Source organism: Sceloporus undulatus, chromosome 2, assembly GCF_019175285.1.
Source record: "Sceloporus undulatus isolate JIND9_A2432 ecotype Alabama chromosome 2, SceUnd_v1.1, whole genome shotgun sequence".
Taxonomy (NCBI): Eukaryota; Metazoa; Chordata; class Lepidosauria; order Squamata; family Phrynosomatidae; genus Sceloporus; species Sceloporus undulatus.
The window spans coordinates 270,398,479-270,404,696 of NC_056523.1; the positions used below are offsets into that span (position 1 = coordinate 270,398,479).

Sequence of the window (6,218 nt, forward strand, 5' to 3'; positions counted from 1 at the left end):
ATCAGATTCAGTGGGAACCATGCCCATTTAACCTGGATCACAATCTGGATTTAAACGTAGTGAGAACAGGGCCTATATAGCTCACCTGATGCATTTCTGCTACATTTATTGCTGCTAATAATACCAAAAGCTCATTAGAAAGAAATAAACATTTGAAGGGTAAATATTTCTAGGCTGACCAATTATTTATGGTCTGCAACAGAACAGAATTCTGCTGTTCCCTAACAGGGCAGTAACCTTTCAGATCTCTTTTAAAGTATAAAGTTCAAATAACCAACTTAACAGTCTGTTGAGGGAATTTTAAAAAGAATTATTGTTTCATCAAGATTACATTTTCCATCGATTCTCAGGGTTTTTCTGTCTAACTTGTGAAATATCAGGGCTGAGCATGAAGGCAAGCACTTTTTATTACAATTTTGGAAATTGCACCTTACTCTGGAACGTGGAAAAGAACAATGTGTTTTCCTCATCTTGTGCTGAGCATTCAACCTAGAAAGGAAGGTGAGAGCATTCTCTCTCAGTTACATTCAGTGTGCCTTTGAGGCCCAGCTTCGTGTTACACACAAGCCCCTGCCTCCTTTAGTCCAGTAGTCAGGAATTATGGGGAGCTGAAGTTCAAAACATCTAGAAGACCAAAGACTGGGAACCACTGCTCTACCCATTTCCCATCAAAGCATACAGAGATGGTGTATGTTGGCAGTACAGTAGTCTTTAGAGGAACTGGGAAAGGTTCAATCCCATCTCCCCCCTCTGCAGTCCACTTTGTACCTGGAGATCTAGAGAGCTAAGAAACCTCCCTGATATGATTTCTAAGTAGAATAAGGGAATACTGGGGGGTGGGAGGAGAAAGTACCAGAGGTTTCTCCAGTGGAATATTGGATGCAGTTCTTAGTACACAGCATCAGAATTTGACATCTACTTCTTATATCTGTATAACCATTCTTGCATTTATTCTTTCCTTTAATTTATTTTTCAGTATTCTTTAGGGAGACTGGCTTTAGGCTTTAGGTATAGCTACATTTTGCTAAATGGCTAATTTTTGAAGCATGATGTTTTCCAAAGGTTGTTTTGAATAACTAAATTTTGTTATATCCACAAAACATTTGATCAACTGTAATTTAGATCCAAGGTTAGAGCTCTATAAATTGCCATTGAGCATTTGGAATAATCATATAACATCAAGTAGTGTTATTATTTTAAACAATCCAGATTGGTCCTTTATTGAGCAAGAGGTGGCTGAAAAGTTCTCCCAAATTTAAGCCCAACTCCACTTAATATAAGAATGTTTCAGCCACCTGTTGTAATATTTGAGTACATAATAGTGTATTGGATTCCTTCCATTATGGATTCATGTCTTAGATAAATGTGTGGTAAAGAATTATGTCACAACCATCTGAATGGTTCTAGAAGCAGTAATTTGTATAGCATTAGTGGGGTATTCTTTCTCACTTTTACTTAGGCCTGTTACAGACAGCCAAAATAAAGCTGCTTCGAGCCACAGTGGAAGTATGGTGTTTCAATGATGCATGCGTCCTAAGAGTCCAGAAGCCACACCAAAGCCATGCTCCAGTCCTTAGGGCTGGAGCATGGCTTTGGTGTGACTTCTGGACTCTTAGGACGCATGCATCATTGAAACACCCATACCTCCACTGTGACTCGAAGCAGCTTTATTTTGGCTGTCTGTAACAGGCCTTAGTCTGCATTCCTTGTATCAAGACACCTTTGTTGACTTTTTTGCAATTATACAAATTGCAGTTGCTTTTGAAATCCCTTTGCATCAAGTGTGAACAAAATGCAGCTCTATAAATATTGTTGAATTGCAGCTCTTAGTATTCCTCACCTCATGCTAAGCAAGCTAGGTTCATGATCCAGTACCCCCTAATAGATCAGGATGGTATTGGATCATGATTCTAAATAAGTAAAGCAGATGAAGATTTTTTTAGATGCCTCAAACATTTAATATCTGCACATTTGTTCTCAACTAACTGAATAACAAGCTATTAAAGACAAAAGAGGGCATTAAAACAAGACCAGGAACTTTGCAGATCAGCCACATTGGCCAAAGCAATAAAATAATTATGAAACTTTCTGTATGGACTGATTTTCCAGGTTGTGGTTCAGCTAGCAGAGGTTTGGATTTTTCACTTTATTGCTGTTCAAATAAACAGCATTTTTTAAACTGAATTTTAACAGGATTATAAAAGCTGGTTTTTCCATCCGTTGAGACCAGCCATGAACTCTTGGGATCAAGGATGCTGAATATTCAAATAAATAAAGCATTCTCTCACTGCAGAAATCCTGCACAGCTTTGTTTACAGTGTGAACTTTCTCCAGTGAGCCCCTCCCATTCCTCCCATTCATGCCTCCCAGTTTTGGTATCAACTGGACCATAATCCCTGCCAACTCCATCCCTGATCTGCATACTACACAAGTGGGGCTGAGATTACAGTGTCTGTTGATCGTTCCATCACTGCCATTTTTTCTAAACCATTCCTCTTTCCTATTTACACACAAGGGAAAAGCCAGCATTGTTTAGGTTGTGGTATTGGCAGTTTCAGACTTTGTGATCCAGTGGTATGCTTAGTAATTCTCTCAGTCTTCCTCCCCTTTGTTGCCACCAAGGGCAGTAAGCAATGTGTTTAGACCAGTAGAAGCAACCTGGCAGTATTGGTAAAGAACCCTGACACTTGCTCTGTATATTAACATTGAGCCTGGATTTATATCAGGTTGCTCAAAGTTTCATCTCTGTTTATAGAACAATGACAAATATCTTCGCTTGAAAATAAAAGCTTTTTTTTCTGGAGCCAATTTAGGGAACATAAGTATGTAGTGATAAAATAATTAAGAATATCTATAATAGTAAAAAATAGTGTCGCATGGTTTGAATAGGTTAATGGGCTAAATTGAATAAAGTATACTTTTATATTATATCCCATGTCATGTAAAACAAAAGCTTGATTGTTTTCAGCTAGACTGTGGTCTGAAACACAGAAATAATCCTATTTGAGACCATTTTAATTGCACTTCTCAATTCTAGGGAATCCTGGAAATTGCAGTTTTTTGTGGCACCACAGCTCTGTGACAGAGAAGGCTAAATGTCACACAAAACGACATTGCCCAGAATTCCCTAGAATTGAGCCAGGACAGTTAAAGTGCTCTCAAATTTGATTATTTCTGCAATGTGTTTTGAAAATCAATTTCCTTTGATCTTAGCATAAAAAAGGGCACCTGACTTTCCTGTTAGTAAATGAATTATCTGTGTCACGTTTAAACTAAGCCATTAGTATTCTACTACTTTGTTTTATTTCAGATTTCTTTTGTAAAGAGAATAGTGGTGATTTTAACAGTTCCTTTTCAGAAGAGTGTTGAGCTCCCTAAACCCTGTGCTATGAAAGAAACTTAGCATTGGCTTTGAACACTGAAATGCCGCAAACAATGTTCAACATTATGTGAATTTCTTTTTATAACATTGAGTATTCTTGAAGTGCATAGCTTTAAGACATTGTTTTGAAGGGGGAAAGTATACAAGCACTTCAGTTAAAAAAAAAACTTTGCCAGTGTCAACACACTTATTGCAACCTCCTTGAAAAACCACTGTTTTTCAAGGTACTTCATTTAAATAATATGAATACAGGCTTCATGTTTCTCTTTCTAAAAAAGAAGAGTCGTCCAATTGTTTGGTGTTATAAAATAATTTTTGTCACAACATTCTGCATATGCTCAAATCCCATTAAAAGTAATGGGGCTCATGCTTGCGGCGGTGCAGTGGCACTCGTGTGCCATGGCTACACACACCATTAGTTTTTCCAGAGCGCAGCGCCGTTTCTTCCTATGCTGCTTTCAGCATATGCTGAAAGCCATGTATGTCGCGCCTGTGTATGATGCAAGAGCACTGTATATCTTCCATTAATACTTCCTTTTGTTTATCTGATTTTATAAAACATTATTTTAGTTATTATCACTTCTGATTAAATTAGTTTGATTTCATTATTGTCTCTCTAGTCCTTAATTGTAAATTTCTGGATCACATTGTTTTAGATCTATTTTATTTTAATTATTCTTGCTTTTTCTTGTTTTTTGATTTTCACTAATCTCTTTGAAGTCCGAATTGACAAACTTTCTCAAGCATCTTGCTTCCACCCTCAAATCAAGATTTGGAGGCAGCTGCTAACTAGAATACTAGGTTCATATGGCAAACTAGGATTAGCAAAACTCAGGAAGTATGAGGAAATAGAGTTATGAGAAACTAAAAGGGATAGGGTTGCCCTTCCAGTCAGCAAGGAAGAATTTCGGATTGTGCCTGAATTGAGCAATGTTGATTCAGACACACTTTGAAGATTGTCTGGATGAGGGTCAATAAACTGAAGCTGAATACCACCAATAAGACAGATGGTCTGCAGACTGGAATTTCTCAGGTCCAGGAACTGAGTAAACAACGTATTCTGGGTGGGATTGTACTCTCCCCAAAGGATCAGGTACGTAGCGTGGATGTGCTGCTGGATTCATGCCTGTCACTGAAGGTCCAAACGGATTATGTGGCTCAGTGCTTGGCACCATCTTCAAATGGTGTACCGGCTATAGCCTCCCCAGACAGAGATAGTCCATACTGGTAACCTCTCGATTAGGCTACTGTAATGTACTCTGGGGATAACTTGAAGATAATTTGGAAGGTATAGCTAGTGCAAAATGCAGTAGCTCATCCACTGCCTGGAATATCAAAATGACAGCATGTAATGCCAGTTTTAAAAGAATTACAGTGGGAGCTGCTACATTTCTGGTCTGTTTGTGATGACATTTTAAGCCCTAAATAGCTTGGGACCTTGATACTTGAGGGAGTGTCTCTCCCTAAATGTGCCTGCCTAAGGATTATTGCAGGGAGGAGGCCTCCGCTGTGTCCCACCAGTGAAGTCAATACACTGTCTAGACATGGAAGAGGGCCTTCTCAACCATGGCACCCAAACTGTGAAACACTCTCCACTTGGAGGCTCAAAGGGTACCAACAGTCACATTATTTAGTTACCAGGTTAAAACTTGGCTGTTCACCAAAGCCTTTGACTCTCATTAATTCAACCCAAAGACTGTTATGTATAGTTTTTAAAACTTCTAAATTTTTAAAATCTGTTATTCACTCATTATATTTTTCAAAAATATGTTTTAAGCTTATGTAAATTATCTCCTCTTTTAAAATCTATTTTAACAATATTTGTAAGGTGCCCTGAGGTCTCTTGATATTGGGTGGGGTGTAAATGTTTTCACAAATAATAACTAAAAATTATAATTTTAATGATCAGAAAGCATTCAAGAAAACCTCGTATATGATTTATTTGTCTATTAATGTAGCATTGTTAGATTTGCTCACTTTAGATAGGTTTCAGTATCTGAGTTTTGATCATGTTGATTTTTTTTAAATAGTCCACTCAACTCATGCTTGGTAGTGGACACTTCCAGAAATTAATATTCAAGAATACTATTAACCAACAGTAACCAAACCCTTCAACAACAAATTTCAAGTAAAAATGTCTAAAATTACTTACAAGCAGTTAGAAAACCTGTTGATCTGTTTTCAATTTTTAATTTAATTTGTTAGAGAGAAGAGAAAGCTCATTGTGAAGTCGAAGGCTTTTATGGCCCACATCCATAGTTTTTTGTGGGTTTTTCAGACTATGTGGCCGTGTTCTAGAAGAGTTTATTCCTGATGTTTCCTCAGCATCTCACAGATGCTGGCGAAACATCAGGAATAAACTCTTCTAGAACATGGCCACATAGGAGTTTATCAGACAAGGGAAATTGGAATTATAATCCAGTGGTAATCCAAATGCAATCATGGGTTTAACGTTATTGCATGATAGGCTACCACACGCAATTTCGGACAATGGGAAGTCAGTCCGAACGCAATCATGGGGTTTCATGTTATTGCATAAGAGGTGATCACATGCAATTTCGGGCAATGGCAAACTATTTTCGGGCAATGGGAAGCCAGTTTGAACGCAATTCAAATTCACGTAAATTCGCTGAACTAGCGAATTCACGTGAATGCGTTCTGCCCCCACTTTCCTTTCATTCGAAATTAAGAGAAATTTCTCCTGTGTGATAAACTCCATAGCCCAAAAAACCCACAAAAAACTAAAGCTCATTTCCTTAGAAACACTTTGCCTTAGGAGTACAGTGGTGCCTCGGGTTACGAAATTAATTCGTAACGCGGCCGCTTTCGTAACCCG

General features: G+C 38.0%; 1 protein-coding gene across 10 annotated transcripts in view; it reads left to right on the forward strand.

Annotated features, from left to right (window-relative positions):
- Nucleotides 1–6,218, forward strand: part of PJA2 (praja ring finger ubiquitin ligase 2) — a 131,845-nt gene that overhangs the window by 112,200 nt on the left and 13,427 nt on the right. The window lies entirely within an intron of this gene.